A 16,004-nucleotide genomic window follows, 5' to 3' on the forward strand; every position below is an offset into this window, starting at 1 on the left:
CCGTAGATCAACTTGTGTGTCTATGGGGTGCCCCCCGCCCCCGTATATAAAGGAGCCAGGGGGAGGAGGCGGCCGTCCAAGGAGGGCGCGCCAAGGGGGGAGTCCTACTCCCACCGGGAGTAGGACTCCCTTCTTTCCTAGTTGGAATAGGAGAAGGGGGAATGAGGAGGAAGAGGGGAAGGAAAGGGGGGGCGCCGCCCCCCTTCCCTTGTCCTATTCGGACTAGGAAGGGGAGAGGCGCACGGCCCCCTCCTACCTCCTTCCCTCTTCTCTCCCGAGGCCCATGTAGGCCCAATAACCCCCCGGGGGGTTCCGGTAACCTCCCGGTGCTCCGGTAAAATGCCGATTTCACCCGGAATGATTCCGATGTCCAAACATAGGCTTCCAATATATCAATCTTTATGTCTCGACCATTTCGAGACTCCTCGTCATGTCCGTGATCACATCCGGGACTCCGAACAAACTTCGGTACATCAAAACTTATAAACTCATAATAAAACTGTCATCGTAACTTTAAGCGTGCGGACCCTACGGGTTCGAGAACTATGTAGACATGACCTAGAACTATTCTCAGTCAATAACCAATAGCGGAACCTGGATGCCCATATTGGTTCCTACATATTCTACGAAGATCTTTATCGGTCAAACCGCATGACAACATACGTTGTTCCCTTTGTCATCGGTATGTTACTTGCCCAAGATTCGATCGTCGGTATCTAATACCTAGTTCAATCTCGTTACCGGCAAGTCTCTTTACTCGTTACGTAATACATCATCTCGTAACTAACTCATTAGCTACATTGCTTGCAAGGCTTATAGTGATGTGCATTACCGAGAGGGCCCAGAGATACCTCTCCGACAATCGGAGTGACAAAACCTAATCTCGAAATACGCCAACCCAACATGTACCTTCGGAGACACCTGTAGTACTCCTTTATAATCACCCAGTTACGTTGTGACGTTTGGTAGTACCCAAAGTGTTCCTCCGGTAAACGGGAGTTGCATAATCTCATAGTTACAGAACATGTATAAGTCATAAAGAAAGCAATAGCAATATACTAAACGATCAAGTGCTAGGCTAACGGAATGGGTCATGTCAATCACGTCATTCTCCTAATGATGTGATCCCGTTAATCAAATGACAACACATGTCTATGGTTAGGAAACATAACCATCTTTGATTAATGAGCTAGTTAAGTAGAGGCATACTAGTGACTATATGTTTGTCTATGTATTCACACATGTATTATGTTTCCGGTTAATACAATTCTAGCATGAATAATAAACATTTATCATGATATGAGGAAATAAATAATAACTTTATTATTGCCTCTAGGGCATATTTCCTTCAATTTCCAACCCTAGGCGCAGGGGAGGCCCAAGGGGGGGTGCACCAGCCCACCAGGGGCTGGTTCCCTTCCCTCTTCAGCCCACGTGGCCCTCGGGATAGGTGGCCCCACCCGGTGGACCCCTGGGACCATTCTGGTGGTCCCGGTACAATACCGGTGACCCCGGAAACTTTCCCGGTGGCCGAAACTGGACTTCCTATATACAATTCTTCACCTCCGGACCATTCCGGAACTCCTCGTGACGTCCAGGATCTCATCCGGGACTCCGAACAACTTTCGGGTTACCGCATACTAATATCTCTACAACCCTAGCGTCACCGAACCTTAAGTGTGTAGACCCTACGGGTTCGGGAATCACGTGGACATGACCGAGACAGCTCTCCGGCCAATAACCAACAGCGGTAATCTGGATACCCATGTTGGCTCCCAAATGTTCCACGATGGTCTCATCGGATGAACCACGATGTCGAGGATTCAAGTAATCCCGTATACAATTCCCTTTGTCAATCGGTACGTTACTTGCCCGAGATTCGATCGTCGGTATCCCAATACCTCGTTCAATCTCGTTACCGGCAAGTCACTTTACTCGTACCATAATGCATGATCCCGTGACCAAACACTTGGTCACATTGAGCTTATTATGATGATGCATTACCGAATGGGCCCAGAGATACCGCTCCGTCATACGGAGTGACAAATCCCAGCCTCGATCCGTGTCAACCCTATAGATACTTTCGGGGGTACCCGTAGTATACATTTATAGTCACCAGTTACGTTGTGACGTTTGGTACACCCAAAGCACTCCTACGGTATCCGGGAGTTACACGATCTCATGGTCTAAGGAAATGATACTTGACATTGGAAAAGCTCTAGCAAACGAAATACACGATCTTGTGCTATATTTAGGATTGGGTCTTGTCCATCACATCATTCTCCTAATGATGTGATCCCGTTATCAATGACATCCAATGTCCATAGTCAGAAAACCATGACTATCTATTGATCAACGAGCTAGTCAACTAGAGGCTTACTAGGGACATGTTGTGGTCTATGTATTCACATATGTATTACGATTTCCGGATAATACAATTATAGCATGAATAATAGATAATTATCAGGAACAAGAAAATATAATAATAATCATTTTATTATTGCCTCTAGGGCATATTTCAACACGTACCACAAACAAGAAGCAACATGACGGTGTACTTAATCAGCAGTTGGCACTAGCTCAGTGTGTATTAATAATGGACTTGAACCCCCAGCAGCAGCTGTTCTGCGCAGCACAGGGACCGAGTGGTTTGCTACGACGTCCGTCGACGTGCTCCTTGTCACAGGAACAGTTCCAAGGAGTTGCAGCCACGCCATGCCAGTCCAAGGGAACAAACACTATAACTATAACCAGCGGAGTCCGGACGGATCATCATCATCATCATCATTCGTTTTCTCGAGGACGGATAGTACTACGTGCAAACTGCGACGGCAAGGGACAGGACACAAGAGCAGTTGTTAGAGAACTGTGCGTGGCTGATGGCCATGGATGGTAAGGAGCTTCTTGTTTGCTGGAGCAGCGCCATCGACGGGCTTGCGTCGTGGTCCAGGCGGTGCTTCCGTCCGGTTCGGTCCGGTGGTGGCCGTCCTGTGACCCATCAAAGCCCAGATCCGTACTTTTTTTCCTGGCTAGTTGTTGTATCGAGTAAGTCCACCAGCAATTCTCAAGAGAAAAAAAAGGCCTGCACTTGTCTACGCAGCTAGCGCCACAATGGCTGTAGCCATAGTGTTAAACAAGGTGATCTTCTGGGCAGGCTGCCACAGTGACAATGTGCAGGCAGAAGCCAATGGTCTGCAGTGCAGTTTGTCGATGATTGGTATGGAGGAGGTCGATGTATCCTGTGGAGTGAGGCTGCTGCAGTATAGGCAGTCTGTCTGACGGCCCTAGTAGCGGAGGCCTTGCTGTTTTACAAGTGTAAATACAATTGGTCAGCTATCATGAAAATTTGCAATCACAGATTTGTAAAAATCACTGTACTGAATTGGGCAGGTCTTCAGAACGAGGAGGAACGTGGAGCGCTGTAGCAAGGTGCAGCTAGGCCGAAGCCCTTGAGATGAATGCTAATGGAGTCAGGGAAAGAAGGATCAGAGGAAGAATGCTACAAGGCCAAGATCAAGCTGATGATGAAGAATCTGACGGACAACAGTGAAGATTAGTATTGCTGATTACTTATGCCTATGTGGTTCCATTTTGGCGGTTTGCCAGAACGTAATAGGCTAGCTGGAGGTTATGTTGGGTCTAGCTTTTCGTCTGTGTGAGGTAAACTGCTATTCTTCTAGTGGTGCATGTGGACGCGGGCTTGAGCTCATACAAGTTTGGGTGAACAGTAAAATCTGAAAAATATGATTTGTTGGCATCATTTGATAAATGTTTTAAACGCTTGCAAAGTTTTCATTATGAAATGACATCAGTGAAAGTCGTGGCAAAAATAAATAATAAACGCTCAATTTTTATTAAACATTTGTCACAAAAAAATTCAGAATTTTTACAATTTTTTTTATTTTTTTGGATTTTACTGTTCATACCAGCTCTTATGAGCTCGAGCTAAGAAGGGCATCATTTGTTGTCGTTTATCGTTTCCTTTTGTAAGACACTTGCGAATTTGGACGTGGTTTTACTTTCTTTTGTTCTATTGTCCGTTGGTAATGGAACCCGATCCCATGTTGGATCGAATGGATTTTCTAGATAATTTAGTGGATGAGAAGAGTACTCTATACAACAATGATAGATCACTAACTAGCATGTGGAGACCCGAGATTAAACTATTATGCGGTTGTATCGGCTTATTAGACTAGTAAAGCTTTTTTGCGAGATAGACTAATGAAGCTTTTATTGTCAAAATAGCGTAGGTTAGAAGATCATGTCCTTGTGGTGGAACCAGTTCACTCAAGTTCAAGTCTCTGACTTAGCATGGGTGCTCGCGTTTTTCAGAGTTTATTTCAGGCATTTCGACCATGTGAGTTCAGTGGAAGATGACATACCCGTCGACTACAAGGTGTGTGTGGAGACTTCATTAATACCAAGATTTGTCGGCCCATTCTCTCATGGATGCTCATAGGGGTAGGATGTGCGTGTATATATTCATAGAGATGAGTGTGCGTGTGTGTTTTCTAAAAAACATAGATCATGGTAAATTGTTTTGTGTTGGCTTGTACTTTCTATGACTTATTTGTTGGTCACGCACAATCGCATTGCTCCAATGATATGCATAGTTACATGATAAATTGCAGAGCATTTAGCCTCTTTGATTTGTAGGATTGTAAAAATATAAGGATAAGAAAAACACAAGGCTGAAAGGTTATGGTCATTTGAATCATACAAACTTGAATAAAGGATTTTTTTCCCTAAGAGGTTTGAGTAGATGCTACATTTTTTATGAAATGTAGTACATATTATTCCTTAGAAGGAAGAAAAAAATCCTAAGGGTTCTATCCCCCACAAATCCTATGAAAATTCTTTGAATCAAAGAGACCCTACATTTTGCACCAAAGTTTTGTTGTGATACATTAATTTTCATAATCCGAGGAGAGTGCCCCTTTAATTCATAGGATAGGAAAAATGGAGAAATTGGAAAAGTGGATGGTTGTTATGCCTGTCCATTTGAATCTTACGAAACTACAAATAAAGAAGTTGCACAAGTGTTCGGTTGATGGAAGCATATGATTCTCCAAGAATTCAAAGTTCATACAAAATTCCCTATGAAATAGACTAGGAAAATTTTCTTAGGTATGCAACGCCTATAAGAAAATAAAAATCCTGTAAACATCCTATGAATCAAAGGAGCCCTACGATTTTTAATGAAAGGGTCAAAATTGTTGTATAACCACTAGATAGTTTTTTTTTCTTCCATGGTATTCTTCCAACCACCGCACCTCTTCATCCCAAGCTCGCTACCACTAGTCTCGTGAGCGTCTTCGGTAGCTTTTACGGCCACCTTCAGCATCAATGCACACTCCCATGGGGTTCAGGGGAACACTTATAACTTAACACCCAAAATTCTAACCCTCAACTATGAAATGTATTCTCCCCTAGCTTCATGCACGTTAAGCCACCCCTCCCCCTATGTTATCAGTGACTATGCTTTGCAATCTTCTCTCAGCCATGCAGTCTTCACCACATAGCCGATGCTCCCGTGCTGTAATTTCACTGTTGTGTGAGGGTACATTTATCAATTTTGTTTGAAGAATCATTACAACACGAGGGGGGGGGGTATCAACACATAAATAGAATTTCAAAAGTATTAGAACACTAGGCCTAACCTTCCTTGTAGAAGGTTATTGGTTGTAATACATGAAGTGCTTTGAACATCACAAGCTTAGAACAAGTATGAAAAGCCAAAAAAATGAAAAGAACGAAGAAGACATCGGATGGAGCTGTGTAAGGCTAGAGCACTCTATGACCATCGCCAAGGACACCGTCGCAAGAAGTGCTATGAGAAGTGTCATTGGCGCCATTGGAGGGCATCATATGAGCCGTGACGTTGCAAATTACAACATCACCAGCTTGCTTAGCCGCCATCCATTAGGAGTCTATCTGGAGGAGATGCAAGTCAGGGGTGTTTACAGGATGACAGTAGTGCTGACACATCTCTCATCGGCCAATCTCATGCCAGCACCACGAGGTAATCTACTAACACCATTGAAGAGTCTTGCAAAACTAAGATTCCACCAAACACAACATGAACCTTGACCACGAGCTTGCACCCACCATTTTTGCGGAGCTTGCACTCATAGCCACACTTGTATAGTTGTATAGGAGTTTTCCCAAACCTTTAAAAGACAACGGATAAAACATCTAGTTGCAAACAACCACTTCGACAAATTCTTCTCTCTTAGCCTCTAGTTGATGTACCACCATCAACACTTCTACTTTGAAATTCAATAGTGTGCAAAGGTTGATGTCAACCATGTTTTAAAGGAGTGTTGTCGGAGTAATGGGCCACTGGTAGCCCAACCTGAGTCCCTGAGCCTTTCAAGACATTGGGCCTGCGGCGCCCCATGAGCCTCCAGAATGAAGCGCCTCCTTCTGGTGGCCGGCTGGCTCATGCGACCGGCTGCCAGAAGACGGCCAAGTACCAGAAGACGGCACCAAGACGGGCCGACTCCTAGTTGGCGGCCTCCGGAGAGGCCGGCTCCTGGCAGGCGGCCCCTGGCACCCTCAAAGTCTGCGCCACCCCATTAAGAAGACAAGACAGGGTGAGGCTACAGTGTAGCCCCTCACCCTCGTGTCCTGGGCTGGGCGTGGCCACAGTGTCCCGCACAGGTGGAGATCTCCGCTCGACGCGGCACTATTGCCACTCCACCCTTGACGTTACCCCTGACAGGTGGGGCATGCTCCCACGACGGCCTGTCGGTATGGCCTGCAGGCGGCGAGCCCTACCAGGCAGCCGGGGCCCGGAGGGCGGCATAGCCCGGCCAGCCGGACCCAAGGGGATCCGGCTTCTAGGAGGCGGTCAGGCCTTCCCTCGGGGCCCGTGCGCCATTAACCAGATGAGACGCGGTGAGGCTACAGTGGTATCCCACTAGATGGCGGGACTATAGCCACGCCCTTCTCCCGACCAAGCATGCGTCATTAGCCTTGCGGCTACAGTAGCCAGCCACCTACCAGACCCGCCAGCGGCGGAGGCGGCCTGGCGGCTCCGTACCAGACCAGGCGGCGGGCCCAGTAGCCGGCAACCAGAGACACTGACAACCGGGCCCTACACCCGGCCAGATTACCAATGTATCCCTGGGGGGTAGGCCTATATAAACCCCCCAGGGCACCCATGCAAAGGGTTCCGGATCAAATAGAACTAGACTCATACATAGAGGGAGAAGAGAGCGAGCCCTGCCTCCTTCTGCCTCTAGCATACAGCTCGAGGAGCGCCATTGTATTCACTAGTGCCTTAGTGATCATGCGGAGACCCTGCAGAGCAGGACTAGGGGTGTTATCTCCAAGGAGAGCCCCAAACCTGGGTAAAGTGCGCCGGCGTTCGTGTCTATGCCTCATCCCGCTTCCAGGCACCGGCGACGTTCTACTCGCTCCCACCATGATAATCCATCCTTTGGCATATGTCGCACCCAACCCCCGACATTTGGCGCCCACCATGGGGTAGGTGCACCGTCTTCCGGAGACCTGTTCTGGACGGGAACTCTATTCCTTCCTGGTGAGCACAACCAGCCCGGCACGCCCGACGGCGTATGCATCAACGTGCTGCGCGGCGCGGAGGCTGCCTGCGTGGCGAGCCACCTCGCCGATCTTGTTGGCAAGATTCGCCTCTTCGACGAGCCTGTGTCTGACTCGGGCGCAGATTGCCCCGAGAGCCGCCTCGTCAGCCTCCTCGACCAGCTCCACGTCGTCAGCGAGCCTGCTGTGGACTTGGAGTTGGCTGGCTCCACCGACCCGATGCTCGTCGACTCCGACACGACGTCGCTTGACACATTCCCCACCAACGTGGTGGTCTATGACGAGCCGCTTCCTTGCGAGCTCAGCGTCTTGAGCACCGTCACAGAGGTGCTTGTCATCAGCCATGGAGAGCATTTGGGCGGAGGTGTTCGAGACCCACTCGAGGCGGCGTTGCGAGACCTGTCTGAGCCCATTCCTGGAGACGCAGACGCCGAGACGCTAGAGGCACGCCGCGTCCAGCTCGTCGAGAGCGCCAACAGGTTGGCCAGCACGAGACACCTTTCGGAGGCCTGCCGGCGTGAGATGGACCATGGCGTCGGCGGCACGCCGACTCCTGATGGGCCTAGCCACATTGGCGTGATCCGGTAGCATGGCGCGGCCGTTGCCAGCATGTTCGGGGCAGATCGCCCCATTTACGCCACGCCTGCGGAGAACATACGAGCTGCCAAGGCAGCAGCAGACGAGCTAGAAAAGCTCAAGGGCAACGAGCGTCGCCACATGACGGAGCGCGTCCAGCAGCTCCTTGACGCGGCCGCCGAGCAGGATGAGGTTGGCTGCCGCACTGGAGTGCCCAGTAGCGAATCGATGATCCGCCTCCTTGCCGGGACCACGGGGCGACACCCGGACGCCAACAGCAGGCGGCGCCCGCGAGCGAAAAGACAAGGAGCCGGCTGCTAGCCACAGTCAGACTCGCTTCTCCATCAAGCGTGATGCAGAAGGCCGCCCCCGAGCCATGGAGCGACGAGGCAACCTACCTCCCCCTCCACCTCACAGGGAGAGATATCCCATCCCACCACCTGTCACGCACCCGACACTCGGCGACCGCCTTGGCCGCCGGGAAGGAGTCGGAGAGAACGACGCCCGCCACCGGATCGACCGCCTCAATCGATCCCTGGCGCTAGAAGAAGAAGACGCTTTGGGTCCGCCCTGCTTCAGCACCGGAATCCGAGATGAACCCATTCCTAAGGGGTTCACGCTTCCGAGAGATACGCCCAAGTACACCGACTCCGTGAAGCCGGAAGATTGGCTGGTCGACTACTCCACGGCCGTCAGCATAGAGAACGGCAACAAGCATGTTGCCGTGAAGTATGTCCCACTCATGCTCCAGGGCACGGCCCGGACATGGCTGAACAGCCTGAAGCCCCGCAACATCAGCAGCTGGGTTGATTTCACCGAAGCCTTCATCCACAACTTCACCAGCATGTACAAGCGGACTCCCAAGCCCCGCCGGCTCTCCTTGTGCGTCCAAGGCCCCGGCAAATCAACTCGCGACTACCTCACGCGTTGGGCCGAGCTGTGCAACTCTTGCGAGGGCGTGCACAAGGTGCAGGCCATCGAGTACTTCGCTGCCGGGTGCCGAGAAGGCACCCTCCTCAAGCACTGACTTCTTTGTGACGAGCTGGCGACCCTCGACGAACTGCTGATCATAGCAGACAAGTACGCCACGGCCAACTCCTCCATGAAGGTGGAGATCCAAGTCGACGCATCTGGCAAAGTGGATCATCAAGCTCCTCGAACTCCGGCTGGTGACGCTAGTCGGCGTCAGTAGTAGAATGACAACAAGCACAAGGCCACGCACCGACTTCCACCAGCCGGCAGGTGGTGACAGTCAAAGACCAACAGTCGGAGGGGCAGCCTCCACCCAAGAGTTAGAAGGGTGGCAAGCCCAACTGGTTGCCCGCCTTCTCGTACGAGCAGACTCTTGATGCACCCTGCAAATTCCACAGCGGCACGAAGCCGTCCAACCACACCACTCGGAGATGCCATGGGCTCACTAGAATCGCCAAGGTTGACGGACTCCTGCCTCCTCCGCCTACCGGCCCGCCGCCTCCTCCACCCCAGCAGCCGGCGGTTCGGCCAGTCGGCGCCATACAAGATGAGTATCCCGAGGAGCATGGAGCTTATGTCGTGTTCACCAGTGTGGCTGATGATAAGCGCAGCAAACAGCAACGGCAGCAAGAAGTGCATGCAGTAGCATCAGAGACCCCAGAGTTCATGCATTGGTCTGAAAAGCCTATCAGTTGGAGCAGAGCTAACCACCCGGAGGTGATACCCTCTCATGGTTCTTATGCCTTGGTCTTGGACGCCACCTTCGCAATAGAGAGGCGAGCTGCTCGTTTCTCCCGAGTCCTGATAGATGGAGGCAGCAGCATCAACATCCTATACCGTGACACTATGGAGAAGTTGGGAATCAAACAGAAGCAGCTTCAGCCCAGCCGGACTGTGTTCCATGGCATAGTCCCTGGCGTTTCCTGCTCACCAATCGGCAAGACCCAGATTGACATTCTCTTCGGAGACAAAAATCATTTCCGCCGAGAGCTAGTCTGGTTTGAGGTGGTGGACCTCGACAGCCCCTATCATGCGCTACTTGGCCGGCCTGCCCTGGCCAAGTTCATGACGGTCCCCCACTATGCTTACCTCAAGATGAAGATGCCAAGCACCAAGGGAATCCTAACCATAGTCGGAGACTACAAGAAGTCGTCAGCCTATGCGGCAGACAGCAGCCGGCTAGCCGAGTCCCTTGTGATTGCAGCAGAAAAGTGGCTCCTTGACCGGGTTGTTGCGATGGTAGGCAAGCAGCCAGAAATGTCACCAAACCCCAAGGAGTCGGAAGCTGAGGGCTCGTTCAAACTAGCAAAAGAAAGAAAGAAGATACCCTTGGACCCAGAGCACCCGGAGAGGTACACTGCCATAGGTGCAAACCTTGACAGCAAATAGGAAGGCGCGCTCGTCGATTTCCTCTTTGATAATCGGGACATCTTTGCATGGTCTCCCAAGAACATGCCGGGTGTTCCGATGGATTTCGCCGAGCACAAGCTACACATCCGACCTGATGCCAAGCCGGTCAGGCAGCCCTTGCGCCACCTGTCGGAAGAGAAGAGAAGAGTCGTTGGAGAAGAGATAGCCCGGCTTCTAGATGTCGGCTTCATCATGGAAGTGTTCTTCCCAGAATGGTTAGCCAACCCAATCCTCATGCTAAAAAAGAATAAAGAGTGGTGCATGTGCATTGATTATACCAGCCTCAACAAAGCTTGCCCCAAAGATCCCTTAGCTTTACCAAGAATTGACCAAGTGATAGACTCCATGGCCGGATGCGAGCGACTGAGTTTTTTGGATGCATACTCGGGGTATCACCAAATCAAGCTGAACCCAGCCAACAGGCTGAAGACCGCCTTCATCACACCATTCGGAGCCTTCTGCTCCTGACCATGACGTTCGGCTTGAGGAATGTCGATGCCACGTTTCAGCGCTGCATGCAGAAGTGTCTCCTCAAGCAACTCAGCAGAAATGCCCATGTTTACGTAGACGATGTGGTGGTGAAGATGGAAAAGCATGGCACGCTGCTGGAAGACCTCAAGGAAACCTTTGAAAACTTGTGCCGATTCCAAATCAAGCTCAACCCGGAGAAATGCGTCTTTGGAGTACGAGCCGGCCAACTTCTTGGCTTCCTGGTCTCAGAGCACGGCATAGAGTGCAACCTAGTAAAGATCAAGGCCATTGAGCAAATGAAGGTGCCCACCCGACTGTTGGATGTGCAAAAATTCACCGGCTGCTTGGCATCCATTAGCCGTTTCATCAGTCGGCTGGGCGAGAAGGCTCTTTCCCTGTACCGGCTCATGAAGAAGACCACTTTTTCGAGTGGAACGACAAGGCGTACGAAGCTTTTCTCCAGCTCAAAAAGATGTTGGCCACTCCACCTGTCCTAGCGGCTCCGACTGCTAAGGAGCCCATGCTTCTCCACATCGCCGCTACCAGTCGGGTGGTCAACACAGTCATAGTTGTGGAGCGCAAGGAAGAAGGCAAAGCACTACTAGTCCAGAGGCCGGTGTATTACCTGAGTGAAGTGTTGTCCACCTCCAAGCAGAACTACCCCCACTATCAGAAGATGTGCTATGGTGTGCATTTTGCCTCCAAGAAGTTGAAGCCATATTTTCAGGAGCACCCATTCACTGTTGTCTGCACTGCCCCGCTTACCGAGATCATTGGAAGCCGAGATGCTTTGGGTCGAGTGGCCAAGTGGGCCATAGATTTCGCTCCCTACACCATCTACTACCAGCCCCGCACCGCCATCAAGTCGCAAGCGTTGGCTGACTTCCTTGTCGACTGGGCCGAGACCCAGTACTTGCCGCCAGCACCAGACTCCACCCATTGGCGAATGCATTTTGATGGTTCCAAGATGCGCACCGGTTTGGGAGCCGGCATCATCCTCACCTCTCCCATAGGCGACAAGCTCAGATATTTACTGCAAGTTCACTTTGCCACCTCCAACAACGTAGATGAATACGAAGCACTCATACATGGGCTCCGTCTTGCCAAGGAACTCGGCATTCGCCGGATCCTGTGCTATGGTGATTTTGATTTGGTGGTCCAACAGTCGTTGGGCGACTGGGACGCCAAGGATGCAAATAAGGCAAGCTACCATTTCCTCGTACAACAACTCAGTGGATACTTCAAAGGTTGCGAGTTCCTCCATGTGCCAAGAAATGATAATGAGCAAGCAGATGCCTTGGCACGGATCGGCTCCGCCCGACAAGCAATACCAGCCGACGTCGCCCTGCAACGCCTCCTCAAGCCGTGTGTCAGGCCCAGACTCCATCTTCGTGCCGGCTCCTCCTGAAGCAGTTGGATCCGACTTGAGGACTCCAGCAGCCGACGTGGGGACTTTGGCAGGCGGCTCGAGGACTGCAGCAGTCGCACCCGGCCCGGGGACTTCAGAACCCGGCCCGGGGACTGCAGCAGTCGGCCCGGGGACTTCTCCAACTCAGCAAGCGGCAGCCGAGTCCAACCCGCCGCCTCCCGGCCCAACCGCCCTCGTGCAAATTGCAGTTCTGGCAGTCGAAGAGATAGCAGCACCTTCATGGGCTCAGTCCATCCTCAACTATCTGGTGAACAAAGAGCTGCCGACTGATGAGATCTCGGCTCGACAAGTGCAGCGTTAGGCAGCAACATACACCATTGTCAACAGAGAACTGGTGAGGCGCAGTGTCACTGGTGTGTACCAGCGCTGCGTAGAACCAGACAAAGGCCAAGCAAACCTCAAAGATATCCAGCAAGGCGAATGTGGTCACCACACGGCTTCAAGATCACTTGTTGACAAAGCTTTCCGTCATGGTTTTTTCTGGCCGACTGCGCTAGAAGATGCCAAAGACTTGGTCCAGAAATGTCAAGGGTGCCAGAAGTTCCGTTCCAAGTCACATATGTCGGCTTCTGCACTCAAGACCATTCCCATTGCCTGGCCCTTTGCCGTCTGGGGGCTGGATATGGTGGGGCCATTCAAAATAGCACGCGGCGGCATGACTCACCTGCTTGTCGCCATGCACAAATTCACCAAGTGGATAGAAGCGAAGCCGATCAAGAAGCTGAATGGGCCGACTGTTGTGACTTTCATTGCAGACATTACCACTCGGTATGGCATACCACATAGCATCATCACCGACAACGGCACAAACTTTGCCAAGGGCGCTTTGGCTCGTTTCTGCGCAACACAGGGCATCCGACTGGACTTAGCATCCGTTGCCCACCTGCAGTCAAACGACCAAGTGGAGCGAGCAAACAGCCTTATTTTGTCCGGCATCAAGCCCCGACTGGTCGAGCCTCTAGAGCGTTCGGCCGGTTGCTGGCTCGATGGGCTGTCGGCCGTCCTCTGGAGCATGCGCACAACACCAAACAAGTCAACCGGCTTCACGCCCTTCTTCCTCGTCTACGGTGCCGAAGCCGTCATCCCGACGGACATAGAATTTGACTCCTCTCAAGTCACCATGTACACTGAGGAGGAGGCAAAAGAAGCACGAGAAGACGGCATGGATCTCCTGGAAGAAAACCGGCTGTTGGCGCTCAGCCGGTCCGCCATCTACTAGCAGAATCTACGCCGATACTACAACCGGAAGGTCAAGCCAAGAACCTTACAAGAGGGAGACCTTGTGCTCCGGCTGATACAGCGAATAGCCGCCCAGCACAAGCTCTCGACACCTTGGGAAGGCCCTTTCATCATCAGCAAAGTTTTGGGCAATGACTCCTACTACCTGATCGATGCTCAAAAGCCCAGAGCACGCAAGAGAGACGACTCCGGCAAGGAGACAAAGAGGCCGTGGAATGCAAACCTGATCCGAAGATTTTACAGTTAATGAAGTATGTACCACACTACCTTTTGTATTAAGTACGAAGACTCTGGCTCCCCTGAGAAGAGCTCGGGGACTACCCTCTTTTATCTATATGATAAGTATTATGCCTATAAATGTGTTATTTTACTACTCCGCCTGGCACCGGGTCCGACTAGTCGGCCCGGGGGCTTGCCGCCTTCTACTATACGCCGCTTCCTACAGTCAGACAAGTAGTGTGTTGGCACCTAAACATTCTCCTGCCAGAAGCCGCAGATCGCAGAGTGACTGATCGGGGGGCAGGGGTTGCAGAAATGGTGCCCACACAAAAAATGGCTAAGGAAACAAAGTGCCCACGTAGTCTAAGCTGGCATCCCGCCCCATCGACCGGCTGCTGAGCAGCCGGCCGACCGGCTTCTACTTACCTTGCCAACACACCAGTCGGCTAAGTACTTGCCCTCCCAAAAGCGGCGGAGTGCTCGACTCAGCCGCAAAGGGAGGGAGGAAAAGGAAAAAGGCAAGGAGCAGAAAGAAAGAAAAAGTCAGAACTCGGCAAAGAGCACAACTTGTGTTGAAGAATATTTACATATCAAAAGGCCCATTGACCAGAATTCAACAAAGTTTGAAATACACCCCGTAGGTGGAATTGTGCAAATTTAACAAAGTTTGTCAAGACTGATAAGCGGGTAAAATAAAGTTGACGGCCTAGGGAGCAACAGAGGGGTCCGGCTAGGTGGCGGAGTCTGCCACGCCGGTTGGTGGAGTGGACGGCTGGTCGGTCTCCGCATGGTCGCCTCCAGCAGCAGTTGGCGCGCTCGAGCTTAGATCGTTGTTCGAGGCACGGTCAGGCGGTGGCTGGCCGTCTGCTCCGACCTCTGGCGCACCTTCTCCGCTTTCCTCGTCCTCCTCGTCCTTTCCCTCGTTGCTGGAGTCAATCACCTCGGCCGAATCCTCGCCGTCCTCCGGGTTCAGTCCGAACCACTCCGGTGGCGCCTCATCACCATTCTCAGCTAGCTCCGGGATGAAGATGCTGGTGTCGGTGTACTCAGCGATAGCCGCCGCCCGCCTGACAAGATTACCCTCCACCGCCACCAGCTCTTCTTGAGCCTCCTGCCGAAACATGGTCAACTGGGCTAGATTTAGCCCAGGGTACCACGCCTTAACAAACTCCAAGGCCCAGCGTGCTCCAGCCCGGGCCGAGGAGCCCTTCCAGGCCTCCATACTGCCGGCCAGCACCTCCAGCCAGTCGGCAGTCCGGCTGGGAGTGCGCGGAGCCAGCATGTCTGGCCACAGGGCGGAGACCGCTTGGGCTCCAACACGCTGAAGATGACACAGCATCCGATGAGCCGGCCGAAGGCGGGCCTGGATGCTGAGAAGCTGCTCGCAAAGGGTTTGGGGGGCGTCAGCGTCAATCTGCGCACCGTCTGACCTCCGTTCCTCACGATAAGCCTCAATGGCCTGGTTGGCGGCACCAGAGTGGTCGGGGAAGAAGTCTGCTCGGGCAGAGAGCAAAGACGTTAGAGGGCAGAAGCTAGCAGTCGGCCCAATTAGAAGCCGGCAACTCAAAGAAAGAGAAAAGAAGAAGCTTACCATCGACCATGTCTTCAATACTACCGAAGCCAACAGTTAGCTGCTTCTCTTTTTTGGCCTAGGCAGAGCATTCAGTCTCGAACTCGGCAAGGAGATGGGACTCCTTCTCCATCGCCTCAACTGAGCCTTCTGGAGTAGTTCCGCCTGGTCCGCCAGCTGTGTGGCCAGCCGGTCACGCTCCTCGGCCAGCCTGCCACACTCTGCCTCCTTGGCACGCAACACGGTATTGGCTTTGCCCAGCTGCTCCTATAGGACGGCATTGGCCTCTGCAAAAGTAGAAGAAGGAAAAGATGTCAACAATCCACAAAGAAGAAATGCAGTTGCCGGGGAGATCCGGCCCGACTGCTCAGCAGTCGGCCTGAATCTCGGGGACTACAGCCCGCGGGTGCGCCAGTGTGCCCCCGCGGAGAAAGAAAATGAAGACTTACTCCGACTTTCTGACAAGTTGGAGGTCTGCTGGGCCAGCTCTCGGACGCTGGAGTTGAAGGTGGCCGCGTGGAGGTTATGATAATCCTGCAACAAGGATAGTAG

This window comes from Triticum aestivum, chromosome 6B (assembly GCF_018294505.1).
Source record: "Triticum aestivum cultivar Chinese Spring chromosome 6B, IWGSC CS RefSeq v2.1, whole genome shotgun sequence".
Classification (NCBI taxonomy): Eukaryota; Viridiplantae; Streptophyta; class Magnoliopsida; order Poales; family Poaceae; genus Triticum; species Triticum aestivum.